Below are 20,260 nucleotides of genomic sequence, written 5' to 3'. Positions count from 1 at the left end.
CGTAAAGTGGTACATGCATGATGCGGTGCTCTCATTTCGATTTATGAAGGCACGCAAATCCCACACACTGGGCAGTACAGTGCAAATCCCAACCTTGCCTTACTCTTCGCCCGGGAGGCGTTCCATTGGCATTGGAGTGGGTTTTCCCATGCAACGTCCATGGAATTTGATGCTGACCTAGATTTACAAACCAGGGGAAGCGCCTAGATCCTCATTTAAGGGGATTTGGCGCAGGGCTTTGATGCCCTATGCCGAAGTAAAAGGGCAGTAATGCATCATATTTATGTAATACGGTGCATTACTGTCCTTTCCCCCTGCGCTGGCGCCATTTCTGCAGTCTAGCGCGAGTGCAGGCAGAATGCAGCACACATAGAAAGAGAAAAAAAATGAGGAGAGATAAAGTTATTTCACCTCGTTACGCCTCACCTTGGGAGGGGTATCTTTTTGACACTTTCCAGTCTTTATATGCTCTCATAAGTCTAGAGAAGTGTCAAAATCCATGGGTGTTGCATTGGAAAACCCACCACAATGCCCATGAAATGCCTCCCGATCACAGCGTAATGTAGCACAGCGATATGCGCTGCCTTGCCTTACTCCATGTCTATGAGGCCATTCAAAGCCATGTATAGTGGCTTTGTGTGGCCTCATGGATATGATTCTATGATTTGCACATTTTTGTGGTGCTCCGTCAGTGCTAGGGGTTCGTATATATTCCCCCAAATCCGCACGCCTCAGAGGTGATGGGTCAGATTAGAAAAAAAAAAATTCTCCTAATTTTTTCCTCTTCCTATGTGTGCTGCATTCTGCAGCCCATAGAAAGAGGAAATGCCTCTTATGATTGCTTTTGAGCAGGAGTGTGCTTCTTCCTGCCCAAAAAAAGTCCTGCATGGAACGGAGGCACCCTTGCACCATGGTGCAAGGCTCCTATGTTGGCGCTAGTCTGCCAAAACAGCGCCAGCGCAGGGGGAAAGGAAAGAAATGCATCATATTGTTTAAATACAGTTCATTTCAGCCCTCTTATTTTGGCGTAGGGCCGCCTAGCGAGATGCCGATGACCGGTGGAGCTGTCCCATGCAGCTATAGAGGAGTTTGGCTCTGGTTCACCCCTCGGCCGTCACCTACCCAGCCAGACGCCGGACACTGTTTTTCCTTGTCTCTCGGTAGTGCCTCCTACACCATCCCCCTCCTTCCCTCCATTATTCTCTGTCTACCTCCCCTATTCCTTCCCTCTCTCCCCTAATCTTCTCTCCCCTTGCCTGTTTTTTACCTCATGTTTATGCTATGCTTTTGTACTCATATAATTCCAGTAACTACGCTCCAGTAACTGATGTAACTTTGTAACCATGTTCTGAAACAATGGGGCCTATCAGCAACACCCGGCGATAATTATCGCTCAGCGCTCTTAGCGTGAGGATAATTATCTCCAGGTAACGTGGATTTTTATCGCTGAGATAGTGTGCTATTAGCAACGCTTATCTCCTCAGCGATAAAAATCCTCACGCTAACTGCCTAACGTGAGATTATCGCTGGAAACCCAGCGATAATCTCACGCAGTGTGGCATTAGCTTGCTGATAGGGACTCACAAACTTAGCCATGATATCCACCTTCCATAGGATATCATGGCTAAGTCAGTCCTGAAGCAGGCGTAAGGAAAGTAGCGATAACAGGGGTTATCGCTACTTTTCCTGACGCTATGCATCATAGCGTGGGGCTTGATGATAGGAGAAATGTCACTTAGCGACATTTCTCCTGTCATGTTAGGTCAGGAACGCCCACTTTGCATCTCATTAGAGATGCAAAGCTGGGCGTAAAGAATCCCCACGCTAAAGCAAGGTTTCATGCGTTAGCGTGGCCTTGCTAATTAGGCGATAAAATTATCGCCGCTTTTCGGCCGAAAACGGCCGCAAAAGCGGCGATAATTTTTTTATCGCCTGCTTGTAAATATGCCCCAATGTTTCTTCCACATGTTAAGCGCTCTGATACCTCCGGGTCTAGCCAGCGCTATATGAAACTCAATAAACAAATAGATAAATAAATAAATGCCTTGCTGCGCTGCCTTAAGCTTAAATGCCATAAAGGAGGCCCTGGGTATTTCACCTTTTGTTTAAGATGGTGAAAAGAGCATTACATTTTCTACACGTCTCAAAATCCACTTTAAACATGAGAGCACATGATACACCATATGTTTCCAGCTGGTTCCTCTTGCGTGTTTTAGAAATTATTGTCTTCCCTTACATGTCATTCACTAAACTGAAATACCAACCACAGCATTCCCTTAGTTCTTTCCATGTTAAGAGGAGAAAAAAAAATTAAAATTGAAAACACTGCTGGTAGGAGGTCTCTTCTGAATGAATAAACCAGGCCTGAGTAGAGCCAAGTCAGTCCATCATAAATTAGGACTGCTTAAATTGAGACAAAACCATTCAAAAGGCTTCACCAGAGCAATGTTCCTGAAAACCTCTCAAACCTTTCTGTATGTCGGAAACAGTATAATGTAGGATCAGAGCAGAAAAGAAGAACAATTCGCTCGGCTTTTGTTCTCTCTTGCAAAACCTGGAATGAAACCACCCTATTCATGTGTTTAATGTTTTCATGAAACTCGTCGGGTCTTTTATTACACCCTTCTATGGGTGAGCAGTGCAACAGTAAAGCCCAACATCACAGGCTCAGTATCGCACAGGTGTTGATTAAGATATATTAATTGCCTGAGATCCCTGTGCTTTATTGAATAGTACAAAAACCGGCAGAACAGCAAGATATTTTTATGGCTTGTGAGCCATTGAAAACAGTGTTCTAGCTTTATATATTATTAGACATATTGCACGAGACATAAGTTTTATTGTTTCAACTGTTTGAACTTAGGGGCATATTATCAAGCACGGCGTTAATATTATCGCCGCTTTTCTGCCGCTAAAGCGGCGATAATGGGCTTGATAATATGCCGCAGAGAATTCCAATAGGAGCCCATGTTGACACCAGAACATGAGCTTCTATATGAATTCTCAAGGGCATATTATTAAGCCCATTATCGCCGCTTTAGCGGCAGTTTTCTGCCGCTAAAGCAGCGATAATTTTAATGCCATTTCTTGATAATATGCCCCCTAGTTATTTGTGTTCTACATGATTCATATGAACGTTCAAACCCAATCATAAAAGTACATTTCACATTGATCAATAACTTTCGAATTGGTTTAAAATCAGTGGTGTAGCTGGGGGGGTGGGTGGCATGAGTTTTGGGGGCAGCAGGCTTCTCCCGCTCCTACCTGACATCTCGGAACAATCGCCCCCCATCTACATTTCACCCATCGCAGGGCGGCAATAGCCGCCGAATCTCGCCAGCACCCCAAACCCCGCTCTTCAATGGGGTCGCTGCGGGCAGCAAAATCAGGGACCGCCACAGGCGGCCATAAGGCTAGCTACACCACTGTGAGCATAAACAAATTTCATATATGATAATGTTGTGCTGTTTCGTGGTTTGCTTTGTGTGTGCGTGTTTAAACCTGGAATGGTACTTAAAATTCAATGTGCATATCGCTAATTTGTGTAAATTGACACGTAAATGCCTATTTTACATGATACTAAGATGTTTGAAGAAATGCCTCACTGCAGTGTATGAATGTGAATGTATTATTTTCATTGCATAGTAAAGGTACACCTGTAGGCAGATGAAACTATGCACATTCTGAATTGCTTTAACTGATTAGGGTTCCATTAACTAGCAACCACCCCTTTCACATTCCTAGGTGAGGGAGTAATAGAGCCACCTGAAAACATGCAACCTATTAAACTCTGAAGCGTTTAGTAACGTCACCATTCAGAAAAATAAATACAAATGGGCTGTTTGTAAATTATATAAAGAATTCATATCAGGGTGGAGATGCATCAGCGGTTTATAAGGGTCCTGGGGCCAGATGATCAAAATCAGGATTTTATGATTACCAAATAACGAATGTTTGCAATTCGCTATTAGGTAATCGCAAACAGCAATGTAAAACAGTGTGTTTTACACTGTTTGCGATTCCCAGTGACTCGCCAGTAGACCTACCTTATTAGTATTCATGAGGTAGGTAGCAATTTCAGCCTCTTTTTCTCTCTTGGGGATAAGAATACACAGAATCGGCCCATTCATTTTACTTTTAAATCCCTTATAAGGCCCTTGTAAATGATCCTACATATGCCCATGGCCTCTCAATTAAATGCTGCACGTGTGATGCAGAATTTATTGTGCCACCCACTAAAGTAACATTGTAAAACCTATCTCAGGCCTGCCACTGAAGCCTGTAGTGCAGTTTATAACTGCCATGTCGACCTGGCAAAATAAACCTTATGCCAGGCGTAAACCTTCCTTTTTAATACTTAAAAGTCACCCTTAAGAAAGGCAGTAAAAGCTTGTCAGGCTGGGTGCATGTTATTTAAAAAGTCGGACATGGTTACTTCCGTTTTGCATGTCCTGGCAGTGAAAACCTCAAAGTCGCTTTTTACTGTGTAAAGTCTATCACTCACATAGACCGGGTTAACCTATTACATTTAATAAGTGATAACCGCAGTTGAAAAAAGACAGAGCAGTACTACTGCTACTCATTTGAATTGTTAATTTAAAATCCTCTTTAAAGGTAATGAAGAATTTTAACTTACTATTATGAAAATGGCATGTTTAGAAATTTCACATTTTCCTTCCTAATCAAAATGTGCTGTTCTGCCAGTGTCCAGGTCACATGACTGTGAATGGCTGTGGGTTGTATGCTCCTTCCAACCATGAAACTAAAAGGGACTGGGTGTAGTGAGAGTGGGTCTTCCTGGCAGGATAGCTGGGGAGGAGTTTTGGCGTGCCATGATCACACTTCAAAGCACCCAGCCTGCAGCACATAAAAAGGAACCTGACACCAGGACTTCCCTTACCTTTGTCTCCCTAGACAGTTTGGAGCCAAACCCAGGGGAAGGGGAAGAACTGATCACAACCAGTTTGGAAGTAGGCCAGGGATTTCTCCCACACTAAGGTTGGCACCAGATATTAATGTAGATAAAAGTGCAGAAAAGGGCTTCATTTGGATTCAGGGATATGGGAACATTTCAATTACACTGTGATGTCCAAGATTGACATCTCAGCTCAATTGGTTTTACTTAATACACAACCCCCCCACATATTATTAAAGAGAAATTGAATCAATTGTGTAGGCAGGTGTTTATGTTTTTCAAAATGGTACTGAAATCAAGCAAAAAAGAGATAAAGGGGTTAAGAATAAATGACAGCTTATAGTGCATTCACAATGTATTTTACAATACAGCTAGAGTCTTAAAGTTTTCTAACATAGGACAATGTACGTACAGCTCATCTTTCAGTAGGACCATTCATATCGCTTCAATGAGTATTCTTTCTACTCTAAAATGAAACTACCTTATCATAGATGCCCAACCCCACAAAAGGATATTGGGTTGCTCATTAGTGTACTACCAGATCTAAAGGTGACACCTTGTTACCCTCTCATCAGACCACTCCTGGACCTGTGGAAGATTTAGAAAAAGGACTGCCCTTCTTCCTAATGAAGGAAGACTGGACCTGCTTGCATTGAATTAATGATCCCCAGACGTGACGCTGATCTCCTTTTTAAGCTACAGGCATTCCAGAGACCTTCCAGAGGCCTAACCAGCAGCAACTGGACATTCCTGAGCCCTGCTGCTGGTCTCTGCTGGATTGAGTCCTAATCCTAAAGTGGTGCCCTTAGGTCCTGGACCTTTGGCTGGCATCAGAGTGTACTCCTCCAGCTTCAAATCTACCAAAATCTGCACTTGAGGTGAAATTTCGGATGTTTGGGGCTCTTTGCTAGCACAAGCGGTCACCTTGTGTTAGAAACTGTCACCGGGTCTCCTGCCAGCATGAAGATTCCAGAGTGACTTGCTCTTCATGCCAAAATGCATTAACCACCAATGCAAAACTCGAAAGACGACTGCTCTTAGTGCCATCATTGACCCCCTCGCTGCACCTGCCAACTCGAAGTTCCGGCTGTGGCTCCTCATGCGGACTTTGGCTCTGAGAATGTAAAACCTCCACGGGACAAATCTGGTCCTTGTACTCAACCCATGCTCCATCTTATTCAGCCTCAATGTGTAACTTTGACCAGGTCCAGAGAAACCAGATTCCACAAAAGAGGCACTTTCTGGTGCTATTTTTACCTCAAAATATGAAAATTCACAATTCCATGTCTGCTGATCAGAGCTTTTGTTGTTTTGCTGTCATTTTATTTTTTAAATTTAATCAAATTTTCTAAATTGGTTTGGAACTTTACATGAGTTGGGTTTTCACTTAATCACTGCTTGAGTTCTGCCTTAAATATTTAAATATTGTCTCTAAATTAAGCCTGACTCCTTTTCTTCCAAGCTACCAACGAGTTAAGCTTGGGTTTATGTAGTGACTTTTGTGGTTCACGCTGACAAGGATTCTGTTTATTACTACTATTATTAATAGCCTATTTCCTTACATTGTATACATCAGTTGTGTCCCAAATTTAGGGGCATATGTGCTAGTCCCTATCGCCACTGGAACTTTTTCTGACCTTCCTGTAGTGATAGGGTCTTTGCCTTATTTACTTAACATGTCTTAACAATGTTTTGTAAATAAGGCCCCCTTTCACGCTATGCTTAGCGAGAAAGGGTTGGACAGTGGGTTTTGCGGTGAGCGTTCCACCGCAACACCCATTGATTCTGACGCTGCCCCCTATTTACAAGGGTGGCGTAAATCGGAGGCAGCACCAAATTCAAAACCAGGGAAAACCTGGTCTTAACTTGGCAAAATGAGGAGAAATGCTTTATTTCTCCTTGTTTTTACTTTTTCCATATGTGCTGCCTTGTGGAGCACACATGGCAGAAGCAAAACGCCCTGGATTGTTTAGGTGTAGGAACGTGTCCCTTCCTGCACATAAACAGTCTTTAAACAAATGACATTTTGTATCTTTCATGTGTGCTGCTTGAAGCAGCACGCATAGAAGTGACAATACGGCATTTAAAGATTGTTTATGTGCAGGAAGGCACACCTTCCTACACATAAACAATCTTCCCCTGCACGCAGACACCCTAGCAATACAAGGGTGCCTGTGTTGGCGCTAGGCAGCTAAGTGTAGCTCCAGCACAGGGGGAAATGCAGGGCTGCACGATAGTCTTGTAAATATGGTGCAGCCTTGTGTTTCTGAAGAGTGACAGAGTGAGGCGTTAAGACAGGAAAGCTAACGCCTCACTCCGCCACTTCTTTGTACGTATGCTCCTTAGTTTGTAAAACTGATTCTCTGGTTTTGTATGCAAGAACTGGGTGTGTGCACAGCAAATTCAGGGAAAAAATGTGACTCATGATACTTGAACTACAAAAAGATTTTCAGCATGTATGTTTGCAATTTTGTTAAATTTTTCCTTAGGGGCTGTGCCTGTTTGTTTGAACCTAATAGGAAACAGTGATCTGTGTGCTGGTCTGAGAATTCTATACATAGAGATTATCCCCATGAACACAATGCCTGCACATAGCCTGAGTGCCTGAGCCTTTGGTTATAACTGTGCACCTTTTCGGTGAGGCAAGTAAAGGATAATTCTGAATGTGTGTTAATGGATATGTGGACAGAACCCTATCTTTGTTTCTTGTTATGGCACGTGCTATCACTAAGACACCCTGTGAGAAAACAACAGAAAGCATTTCTCTCTGGAGATGCACAGATTTTGGGTAGGTCTAAGGAGAGGCCCACGAACACTAAAGCACACACTATAAAATGGCACATTAATGTATTGCATCATCCAGAAGACACAGTCTCTTTCTAAAGCCAGATGAGCGCCTGTGGGCTCCAATGATGCTGAGTGTGGTCAAGTCTAGAGGACACTTAGGTTCTCGCCCCAAATGATCGAGTGGGGTCCTAAAACAGTAGTACCCTAAACAGACAATCAGTTTGTATGAGCCATGTGTTCTCAGTCTCATACACACACAGATGTGTGCACGTGCTCTAGAGTCTGGAATCCACATGTTATAAATATTTAAACCGAATTCCAATAACAAAGGCGAAACTGCACATTATTTTAAGGGAGACAGTGCTTTGTAATCAGTGCATACCTTATTAGAGTATTACTATCAATGTAATTCAGAAGACTGTCCGAAACTATTATGTAGACAAACATTTAATCTAATGGCTACAGTACTGCTGTTCAGCTAGGCAATGGTCTCAATTCTAGATGCAGTTACAGATGCATACTTGTAATAATTGGCAACCTAGCAACAACTTGATCGCCAAGCTGACAAACATTTTTTTGCAACATGGTAGCATCTTTGTCAATGCTACCAGAATGAAATATTTCATTTCAGTTTAGGTAATTACTTCAGTGTCTCTGCCACCATGATGTATCTCTTTGGCAAGAGTTGATTACTGTGCATGATGCTTTATTACGTTTGTCTTGCACTATGTTCTTGATCATAAGTTAAATGTTCCTCTTTTCTTGATGCAAAAGAATCTTTTTTGGCATTACAAATATCAATGATGCACTGCTCGGTAATCCTTTGTGTTTTCACATAATGATAAACGAATCAGATAACCAACTTGTTTTGATTGGTGTCCTAGAAGTTCTTTGCTACGACTATAACTACCGGGACAATTGGTATCCTCCACAAGGTTACTTTCCTTTTGTAGGGGAAGGCCAATGGAGACCCCCATGAGGACGGGGTGGGAATTTGCCAAGAGGACCACTGAGAGGTCAGCAAAATCCACCCATGACAAATTGGGACACAGACACTAACCCTCCTGAGGCGGAAGCCGGGAGTAGAACTGCATATTTTAATCTTGTTGTGTCACGAATAACTTGCCTATTTTTAAAATCTTGCACTTACTTTTGTTCCTGGCACCTCCAGGTCTTGTCCCTTGGCCCGACCGCACAGCGGATTTAACGCTGCAGTGGAATCGCCTACAACTACAAACAATTCCTGCCGCCATTGACGGCGAGCTGCGAGGCCACGCCCACTCTGAGGCCACGCCCCCCCGCCCATCTGTTTAAAAGATGCTGACTGCGAGTGTCTCCATACAGAACCACTAACCCTCCTGAGGCGGAAGCCGGGAGTAGAACTGCATATTTTAATCTTGTTGTGTCACGAATAACTTGCCTATTTTTAAAATCTTGCACTTACTTTTGTTCCTGGCACCTCCAGGTCTTGTCCCTTGGGCCGACCGCACAGCGGATTTAACGCTGCAGTGGAATCACCTACAACTACAAACAATTCCTGCCGCCATTGACGGCGAGCTGCGAGGCCACGCCCACTCTGAGGCCAAGCCCCCCCGCCCATCTGTTTAAAAGACGCTGACTGCGAGTGTCTCCATACAGAACCACTAACCCTCCTGAGGCGGAAGCCGGGAGTAGAACTGCATATTTTAATCTTGTTGTGTCACGAATAACTTGCCTATTTTTAAAATCTTGCACTTACTTTTGTTCCTGGCACCTCCAGGTCTTGTCCCTTGGGCCGACCGCACAGCGGATTTAATGCTGCAGTGGAATCACCTACAACTACAAACAATTCCTGCCGCCATTGACGGCGAGCTGAGAGGCCACGCCCACTCTGAGGCCACGCCCCCCGTCCTTTCTCCCCCTTCATAACATGTGCATTCACCGGACGCGCCGTTTGCGCGCCGAAGGCGCGCCTAAGGCAAGCCCGTCTTCGCCCATCATCGCCAGGACATCGCCTCTCGCCAGTCCCCCTTGCCGACCCTCACAGGAATCCTGTCTTTACGACAGAGATCACCTCATTGCCTTGAACCCTGGGCGGAGCTGTGCGGACATTACAGGTTCTCTTGGTCATACGCGCCTCCAATGTAAGTCCTGTCTCTTCACTACAGCTAGCCCCCGCCCTACTCGACGAGATCGTGACTCGCCACAACCTACCCCCCTCACGATCCTCCAACTCAATGTTAGGTCACTCACTAAACACCACCTCGAGGTCAACTCTCTCATTCTGGATGAAAACCCCGACATCCTCTTCCTTTGTGAAACATGGCTACGTGATGGTAGTTCTGCCATACCCAACCTCACGCTTCCAGACGATTTCCATATGTCGACTTTGAATCGAGATACGCGAGGTGGAGGCATCGCTGTAATCTACAAAAAACAATTTTCTTGCACTTTCACTAAGGAAGATCTTACGGGAAGTGAATGTGCGCGCTTTAAAATCACAACTAGCCCACACTTTGCGCTGACAGGCCTCTATATCTATCGCCCACCTGGATCGGCATCTAAATTTATTGAAGCCCTTCTTGAAACAGCAAACTCACTAGTGACTAAATCCACTAACTTCACCATATTGGGTGACCTCAACCTTCATCTTGATATATCCAGCGATACCACTATCAAAAACTTCCTCACAGACCTTTCGGCCCTACAACTTAACTCTCTTATCCAGGCCCCAACACACTCAGCTGGCCATACTCTTGATCCGGTATTTACTAATATCCAGGAAATCACGTCTGAGATGCCTGTACCGATGGGATGGACAGACCACTACCTTATTAAACTGACTATACCAGTCATTGAACTAGCGCATAAACCCAACCAACCCGCCGCCTAAAAAGACCGTGGCATAAGCTATCCACTAGTGACTTCCACGCTACCCTCGGTGAATTCCATCAGGAGGCCGACCAGGACATTAACATTACCTATGGCGCTTTCAACGACTGGATCACGGGAGGACTAGACTCTCTCATTCCTGCCAAATGGACTAAAGGGCGCACCTCACCCTCCAATCCATGGTACAACGACACCCTTAAACTCATGCGTAAGGACTGTAAAAAAGCAGACCGCCTCTGGAGAAAGGAATACAACAATGGGGAAAAATCCAACTATCTATCAAAACTAAAAATATACCATAAAGCCATTCGCGCAGCACGCGCCGCCTTTTACACAGACCAAATTAACTCGAGCCCCAACCCAGCCAAAATAGTTTTCAAACTGGTTCAAGAACTGCAGAGCAGCAGGTCTCCTTCCCCCAGCATCTCGTCCGCGCAACAATGCGAAGACCTCGCCACGTACTTTGTAGAGAAGGTTAAAAAAATCTACAGATCTTTCCCTCAACACTCCCCCAATCCTACCAACCCCATTAATCCCACCTCCAACTGTACCACCTTAACTTACATCCCAGAAATCTCTTACGATGACCTTACACAATTGTGCAGAAAGGTTAAATCTGGCTCCCCTGCAGATCCCATGAGGCCCACTCAATTCCTGGACTCACTCAACTTTTTCCTGCCTTCCATAGCTGCCATATTAAATCTTTCCTTCTCCTCTGCTAGGGTCCCGACTGCCTGGAAACAAGCCTGGGTCTCACCCATTATCAAAAAACCCACCCTGGACCCTTCTAAACCGGAAAATTTCCGACCTATCTCTCTGCTCCCATGGCTATCCAAACTTGCAGAGGCCCATGTAAATAGCGTCCTAACCCAACACATGGACCAAAATAATATCCTGGACCCATCGCAAAATGGGTTCAGACCCGGCCACAGCACGGAGTCTGCTCTCCTGGCTACATCCGAACATCTCCGGACGATTTTAGATTCCGGTCAAAGTGCTGCGCTGATTCTCCTTGATCTCAGCGCAGCCTTTGACACGGTATCCCACGACATCCTTCTTAATCGTCTGGAGACGGTTGGAGTCTCCGGCCTTGCTCTGACATGGTTCGGCTCCTTCCTCAAAGACAGATCCTTCCGAGTGTCAGCCCCCCCATTCTTATCCAAACCTCACTTCATCGCTCAGGGAGTTCCAAAAGGCTCTGCACTAAGCCCTTCCCTCTTCAACCTTTATGTGCAACCACTTGCAGCAGTGGCCAAAGAGTGGGGCCTGACACTAGTGTCGTACGCCGATGACCCACAGCTGGCCATCACCCTTACATCTTGGCCTCTAGATTCAGGGATGGTCTTGCTACAGTGGCCCGTTGGATGACGGATAACTGCCTATAGCTTAACGCCGGGAAAACGGAAGTGCTACTCCTGGGCAAAAACACCAGCCACTGGAATGAGCACTGGTGGCCTTCATCCTTAGGCTCCATTCCTCCTCCCAAGTCCCTAGTAAAAAATCTGGGTGTCTGGATGGATGCCTCACTTAGCTATCAGACCCACACTAAGAAAGTGGCCGCCACCTGTATTGGCTTGCTGAGGAGTCTCAGCCCCATACTTGGCTTTTTCGATGCTAAAGTCCGCCAACTCATCATCCAAGCGACAATCCTCTCTCGCTTGGACTACGCCAATGTTCTCCTCCTAGGCGCTAACAAAAGTGAAATAGCAAGACTGCAACACGTGCAAAACGCTGCGGCAAGAGCCCTGGTCGGCCTCCCTCGCAGATGCTCGGCCAGAGCCACTATCTGCAAATTGCACTGGCTACCCGTCGACTCCAGAATTCAGTTCAAGACACTTATCATGACCTTCAAAATGCTCAAACTTGGAAGCCCTCTACTGCTACGTCCTCTTCTCACCCCCTATGTTCCGCGACGCGATCTTCGATCTTCTAACCAGCACTTACTGAGCGTTCCCCGCTCAAAGCTTTGTCGCGTTGGCGGCCGCTCCTTTAGGGTTTTAGGAGCCAAGCTCTGGAACGCCTTACCTCTAAACATCCGTTCCCTAGAAAACCTTTCCACTTTACGGAAGGCCATTAAAACTCACCTGTTCCCCTCTCTCTAGCTCTCCTCTCTCCCTGACTACCTAGCTCTGGTAGGGCTTCTGTGGCTTCTATAGCGCCGGGACGCCTCCTCGCTGGGGCAGCTGTTTGCGCTTTACCAAAAACCATAGAATAGAATAGACAGAGGTGCGATCCCCAAGCAGGTCCGTTTCCAACCGGAGAACCACGGCGAGATCTCCATGAGATGCAAAGTATACAGATGGTAGTGGATAACAACAATCCAGTGGTTAATGTCTCCTCCTACGTTTTGAATACAGATGAACAACAAATACTTTCCAAAGGTTTATCCTTTGTCCCTACGGCCCATCCAAACTCATTTAACCTTAGGACAGAACTGCATGGTTTTATTCGGAAGATCCGCCTTAGGTACTTCTTTAGCAACTCGGAAGACAATCCGTCCAAATCCCTCACAGGACTACGGGTTCCATCGAAGTTTGTTCCGCCCACTAATGCAATGAGCAACAGAATTTTGGCATATGAAAATATGGTATTAAAGGATGTCAATACTATACTATCGACATATAAACATACCATACCCAACACAAGTAGACCAGAGAGAGCTGCCCTTCTGACCCTTAAGAACAACAAGGATATTGTGATCAAGTCCGCAGATAAGGGTGGAGCCATAGTGGTACAGGACACGAGTACATACAAGTCAGAAATCATGAGACAATTACAAGATGGTGTCAGTTATTCCTTGCTGAGATCTGATCGTACTAAAGATTTGGCTGACGAAATCCATCGAATCACCTCCGAAGCACTGGGTCTGGGCTTTCTGAGCAAATTGGAATTCGACTATTTGAATAAAAAATGCCCACGACTACCCACCATCTACACTTTACCCAAGATACATAAAGACATGCTCCATCCACCTGGATGCCCTATTGTGTCTGGGTGTGGTTCATTACTGGAACCACTTTGTAAGTACATAGATTTCTTCTTGAAACCGATTGCTGAAAAGACCGAAACGTATTTGAGGGATACCATGCAAGTTATCACCCTGGTGGACCACAAACCTTTTGACCCAAATGAGCAATTACTTGTCACTTGTGACATTGTTTCATTGTATACAAGTATTCCCCAAGAACCAGCACTGGGAGTCATGCGTGAATTTTTGAATCTACGACCTGCTCAGATTAGGGTGCCTACAGAATTTATTTTGGCGCTTTTCACCATTGCTATGAAGAAAAATGCCCTCTATTTTCAAGGCAACTACTATATACAGACGAAGGGTGTGGCGATGGGGGCTGCCTTTGCCCCGGATCTAGCCATCCTCTATATGGATAGTTTTGAAAAACTCTATGTTCTTAATAACAACCCCTTTCATCAACATTTTGATTTATGGAAACGATATATCGACGATATATTATTAATCTGGAATGGGGATGTAGCTCAACTCAATTTGTTCCATGAGTGGCTGAACCAATGTGATCTAGATATCCAGTTCACTATCCAGTCGGATGCCCAGGAGATACCTTTCCTTGATTTAAAGATCTTTAGTGAAGATAATAAACTATTCACTGCCTTATACAGGAAACCTGCTGAACGAAACTCTCTCCTAAGGTACAGCAGTTACCATCCACGTGGCCTTCGAGACAACCTTCCGATAGGACAATTTCTACGGATCCGCAGAAACTGCACTAAGCGCACAGACTACCTGTCGGAATCTGAAGATCTCAGCACCAGATTGATTTCAAGGGGCTATCCCAAACGTTTGGTCAAGAGGGCTCAAAAGAGGGCCTGGTTCAACCCAAGAGAAACCTTACTAGTGGCCAAAGACCCTGATGACTCCGCTTCCAAAAGAATGATTTGTGTTACAACTTTTTCCACCAGGAGTAACGCTGTTAAAAAGATAATAAACAATCATTGGAATCTGGTTTCAACCGAGATTTATCAACCTAACTTACCTATGCATTCTTTCAAAAAGGCCATGAGCATCAAAGACCACGGAGTACATTCCTTTTTGGAGGACCCAGTGGAACCAACCATCCAGTCACTCTGGAATCCACCTCCTATCAAAGGACACTACAAATGTGGATCCTGCAAAGCATGCCTAACAACGATACAAACCAAATAATTCATCTACAAACATCATACAATCACGTTGCATGCCCATACAAATTGCAATTCCACTAATGTGATTTATGGGATTATCTGTCCTTGTGGTTACTTATATATTGGCCAAACACAGCAGGAAATCAAAGCAAGGATACTACAACACCAAAGCAGGATCAGATGCCGTGTTGCAGGAGCACCCCTGGTTGAACACTACAATCAATCGGGACATAGCCCTGATCAAATGCAATGGCTTGTCATTGAAAAAACAGAGCTGGGCCCAAGAGGAGGCAACATAACCTCGATTCTTACTGTAAGGGAATCTAAGTTGATGATCTGTTTGGACACGATTAATAGTGGCCTGAATGAACTAGATCCCAGTAATGCCCAATTAGCCTGTCTTAGCAGGTAGGGAGGTATGGTGATTTCATTCTGTCTTTGAACACATTGACACGTTTACTCAATGCCGCATTATTATCTATATCCAACCAAGTATGTGATTATGCCATCTGTATTTACTTGAGTTTGGTGGATCACTAGGGCTTCCAACCTTATGGCGATTAATGTATTCTCTTGCTAGTCAACGGCCTAATGTTATGCATATTGTCTGCTTCTGGATGATCATGTGACCGTTTGATTTGATACATACACAATTATATTTATATATGTGCTTTTAAGCTGGTCTGATATTACATGTAGTGACGGTGTGGTCTCTCAATCTCGATCACTCATTTTTCTGTGGTTTCTGCTTTATATAGAACTGAACATGTATTGTCTGTCTCAATTATTGAAGCGTTTAGACCTCTTATACCCTTTCTAAATGTTGCCTGCTATATTTATCTGAAAGAAACACGTTAGTTAGATTCCTCACCTTAGAATATCCCCAGGCGTCAGACTGGATCCGGAAGATTTTTCGTTAGCAATACCCCTTGCGCGTCGCTAGGCGTCATCTGCGGCTCCGCGTCCGTCGTCGGCGTCGTGCGCCGGAATGACGTCGTCGGAGTACTTAGACGCCGCCCTCGCGCGCTGACGTCAGTTCTTCTTTTTTCCGCGCCAGTAAGCACAGATCCGGGAGAGCTACCCCTTTTAGTCTTTTTTGACTAAGTTTTTTGATCCTTTTTGATCTTGTCTCGACTCCGGTGCCGGTAGGATGCCTGGTTTCAAAGCCTGTGCTGACTGCAACCGCTTGATGTCGGTTACGCATCATCACCGCCGGTGCCTTTACTGTTTGGGCCTCGACCACGACGCGGAGTCGTGTTCGGACTGCAAGGCCCTGACCTCGAAGGCTAGACGGGAGCGGTCCCGTAAGCTCCTCGAGCTTCGCCACTCGGCTCCGACGTCATCATCGCTCGTCTGGCTCCAAGTCTTCGGGTAAGTCGAAGCACTCCAAGAAGTCCAAGAGGCGACACCGCTCTTCAGACTCCCCTCGCCGGTCGCGCGACTCGGCCGAGGGTCAGGGTGGTTCCACCCCCGCGGCTCCAGCGGAGCCGCAGGCGATGCGCAAGTCCCCATACCCGCCGGTCCCTGGGACTGACGCGACGCCGGCGGAAGTCAGTGCCTTCCTCTCGGCCATGAGGAGCCTGGCTCCGCCGTCGACGCCCGCTGGCGCGCCTTTGGGCCCGCGGACCCGACTGGGCAACCTTGCATGCCGGCGGCTCTGGCCCCGGCGCCATCGTCGGCTCCGGCCTCGATGCCGCAGGTTCCCGAGGGACTCGTCCCCGAGTCCCCGCCGACGCCGGTCGACCTCGTCACGCCTCCTCCGCCGGCGCCGACACTGGTTCCACCTCCGACGCCAGCTCCGCTCGGCGTCGAGCCCCAGTTCAGCCCCGCTCCGGATCCAGCACCATTACGGCGTCGATGGACGCCACGTACGGCGCCGTTAGAGACTCATTATGTCTATCGTCCGGCTCTGATCCTTCCTCCTGTTTACCAGGAATCGGATGATGGGGGCGAATGGGAGGGGTCCGAGGATCCTATGGCCGTTCAGGCTCAGCTGTCACAGGACTGGGCAGATGAACTGGGGGAGGCCAGTGGTCTGGATACCTCACCAGACACTGGATTCATCTCTCCTCCGACTGTGGCTTCGGAGGAGGGTGCTGCTTTCTCTGTGGTGCTGCGCAAGGCGGCCGCAGCCCTTGGGCTCGAGCTGCCTGCCGTGGCTGTGAGGACTAACGTCCTCACTGAGGTGCTTCAGTCTGCAGCAAGCTCCACTGAGCCTCTGCTGCAATTCAATGAGGCCCTCATTGACGTTCTGCAGGGCACCTGGTCCAAGCCCTCCACAGTTCCTCCTGTGGACAGGAACGTCGCCAGGCGCCAGCGCCCTGCTCCGGGCGACCCCAGTTTTCTGTCCCAACACCCCACCCCCGAGAGCCTGGTTATCCAGGCTTCTACCTCCCAATCCTCCTTCCCGACCGCTCCGCCGGACCGGGATTCCAAGAGACTGGAACAGTTTGGCAAAAAGCTGTTCTCCTCCCTTAGTTTGGGTCTGCGGTCCTTGAACACCGCCTGTCTTTTGGACCGTTATTCCCACTCTCTGTGGGATACGGTGGAGGACGTGCTGCCCCTGTGCCCGGAGGAGGCCCAGACACGACTTACCCAGGCTCTGGCCGATGGGAGGGATGCAGCACGACATGCAATCAGATGTGGGCTTGACACTACGGACTCGCTGGGTAGGGCGATTTCTACCACGGTGGAGCTTAGACGTCACGCCTGGCTGCGGTCCACGTCCTTTTCGGGAGATGTCCAGAGCACTCTCATGGACATGCCCTTTGATGGCACTCACCTTTTTGGTGAGGAAGCGGACAGTGCGCTGAATCGCTTTAAGGACTCCCGGGCTACGGCCAAGTCCTTGGGCCTCTCGGCCCCGCGGTGGCAAACTTCCGCCTTTCGCCCCTTTCGTGGCCAAGGAAGGGGCGCCTCCTCACGTCCGCCTAGCCACCAGCCGCAGAACCAACCTGTGCGCGGTCGCGGACGTGGTTTCTGCCGAGGCGGTTCTGGAGGACGACGCGGTCAGCCCACATCCACCCGGCAGCATCCGCCTCAAAGCCTTCCTAGTCCGAGCTTTCAGGCCCATTCCACGCTAGTGGGCGGCAGAGTTCGCCATCACCTGCTCCACTGGCGGTCCATCACATCGGACAGGTGGGTGCTGCAAGTCGTCCGAAGGGGCTACTCCCTCCCCTTCGAGACGACCCGTCCAGCCATGCCACCGCAGCACCACCGTATCTCGGGGGATCATTTGAATCTTCTCCATGAGGAAGTTTCGGCCCTCTTGGCCAAGGGGGCCGTCGAGCGCGTTCCGAGCCCAGAAGTAGGTCGTGGTTGTTATTCCCACTACTTTCTGGTTCCCAAGAAGGGCAAAGGGGGCCTACGCCCTATCTTGGACCTCCGGAACGTCAATACCTTCCTCCGGAAGGAAAGGTTCAAAATGTTAACTTTGGCTCAGGTTCTAGCTGCCCTAGACCCTGGAGACTGGATGGTAGCATTGGACTTGCAGGACGCATATTTCCACATCCCCGTCCTGCCGGCCCACCGGCGTTACCTGCGGTTTACGGTGGGTCAAGAGCACTTTCAGTTTACCGTGCTCCCCTTCGGCCTTACCAGTGCCCCTCGGGTGTTCACGAAAGTGATGGCGGTGGTCGCAGCTCATCTTCGCAGATCAGGGGTTCCAGTCTTCCCCTATCTCGACGACTGGTTGTTGAAGGCGGGCTCGCCCCAAGCAGTCGTCTCCCACCTCCAGACTACGGCGGATCTCCTGCATTTGCTGGGGTTTTCCATCAACGTGCCGAAGTCACACCTGAGTCTCTCTCAGAAGCTCCTCTTCATCGGAGCGGTTCTCGATTCGGCGCAGTCCTGGGTCTATCCGCCGGAACAGCGGGTCCGGGATATTCAGGCCCTGATTCCCATCTTTCGGCCTCTATCCTGGGTTTCGGTCAGGCTAGTGTTGCGGCTTCTGGGGCTGATGGCCTCCTGCATCCTACTAGTGCATCACGCCAGGCGGCGCATGCGGGCTCTGCAGTGGGACCTGAAGTTTCAGTGGGCCCAGCATCACGGCAACCTGTCCAACCATGTCTTGATCTCGGAGGGCACTGCACAGCAGTTGCAGTGGTGGCTCACGGACCGCGATTGGGTCACGGGCAAGAGCCTCTCCCTTCCCCAACCGGAGCATGTTGTAGTGACGGATGCGTCCCTCCTAGGATGGGGTGGCCATGTGGGAGAGGCGGAGATCTGAGGCCTCTGGTCTCCGGCGGAGTCTTGCCTCCACATCAACCTGTTGGAGTTGAGAGCGATCCGACTTGCACTGAAAGCCTTCCTTCCCTCTGTCAGGGGAAGTGTCGTGCAGGTGTTCACAGACAACACCACCGCCATGTGGTATTGCAACAAACAGGGCGGGGTGGGGTCGTGGACCCTTTGTCAGGAGGCTCTGCGCCTCTGGACGTGGCTGGAACACCAGGGCGTCACCCTAGTGGTTCAACATCTGGCGGGCTCTCTGAACGCCAGAGCAGACGAACTCAGCCGCCGGTGCGTGATGGATCACGAATTGCGTCTGAACTCCGAAGTGGCGCAAGGTCTCTTTCAGCAGTGGGGAGAGCCTTGGTTAGATCTATTCGCCACCGAAGAGAACGCGCAATGTCAGTAGTTCGGCGCGTTGGAATTTCCAAGGCGGCACTCGCTCGGCGACGCTTTTCGTCACGAGTGGAGTTGTGGTCTGTTGTACGCCTTTCCGCCTATACCACTTCTGCCCAGAGTGCTGAAGAAGATCAGGCACGACCGGGCCCAAGTCATCTTGGTGGCTCCGGATTGGGCACGAAGGTACTGGTATCCCGAGCTACTCAGTATGTTGACCGATCCTCCGATGCGTCTGCCCCTTCGGGAGGATCATCTGTCGCAGCAGCAGGGGACGGTCCTCCACCCGAACCTGTCCAGCCTCCACCTCCATGCGTGGAGATTGAGCGGCGGCAGTTGATGCCATTTGACTTGCCTCCTGAAGTCTGTGATATCATTCTGGCAGCCAGGCGTCCCTCCACAAAGACGGTATACGCCTGCCGGTGGAACAAATTTGTGGCATGGTGCACAGCAAAGGCTGTGGATTCCCTTTCCGCCCCTCTTTCTGAGGTTCTCCTCTTTCTTCTTTCTTTGGCCCGGCAGGGCTCTGCCCTGGGCACCTTGAAAGGTTATCTTGCTGCCATCTCTGCCTTCTTGCGGCTTCCTGATCAGCCTTCTCTTTTCAAGTCCCCTGTTGTTGCACGCTTTCTAAAAGGCATTACTCACACGTTCCCTCCTGTCCCTTTTGTAATGCCTCAGTGGGACTTGAATCTTGTTCTCACATTTCTGATGTGCGCTCCCTTTGAGCCTCTTCATATTTGTCCTCTTCGTCTGCTGACGCTTAAGACTGCTTTTCTGGTAGCCATCACCTCGGCTAGACGGGTGAGTGAGCTCCAGGCTTTATCATCAAAGCCTCCTTTTCTCTCTGTTCATCCGGACAAGGTTGTCCTTCGGCCTCGTCCCTCTTTCTTCCGTAAGTGGTGACCCCCT

At 48.2% G+C, this 20,260-nt stretch overlaps 1 protein-coding gene across 1 annotated transcript in view; it reads left to right on the top strand.

The window, feature by feature from the left end:
• The window catches only part of LRP1B (LDL receptor related protein 1B), a 3,634,433-nt gene that overhangs the window by 2,780,006 nt on the left and 834,167 nt on the right, over nucleotides 1-20,260 (top strand). The window lies entirely within an intron of this gene.

This window comes from Triturus cristatus, chromosome 3_2, assembly GCF_964204655.1.
Source record: "Triturus cristatus chromosome 3_2, aTriCri1.1, whole genome shotgun sequence".
NCBI classification, from domain to species: domain Eukaryota; kingdom Metazoa; phylum Chordata; class Amphibia; order Caudata; family Salamandridae; genus Triturus; species Triturus cristatus.
This window is presented reverse-complemented; position numbering and strand designations above follow the sequence as displayed.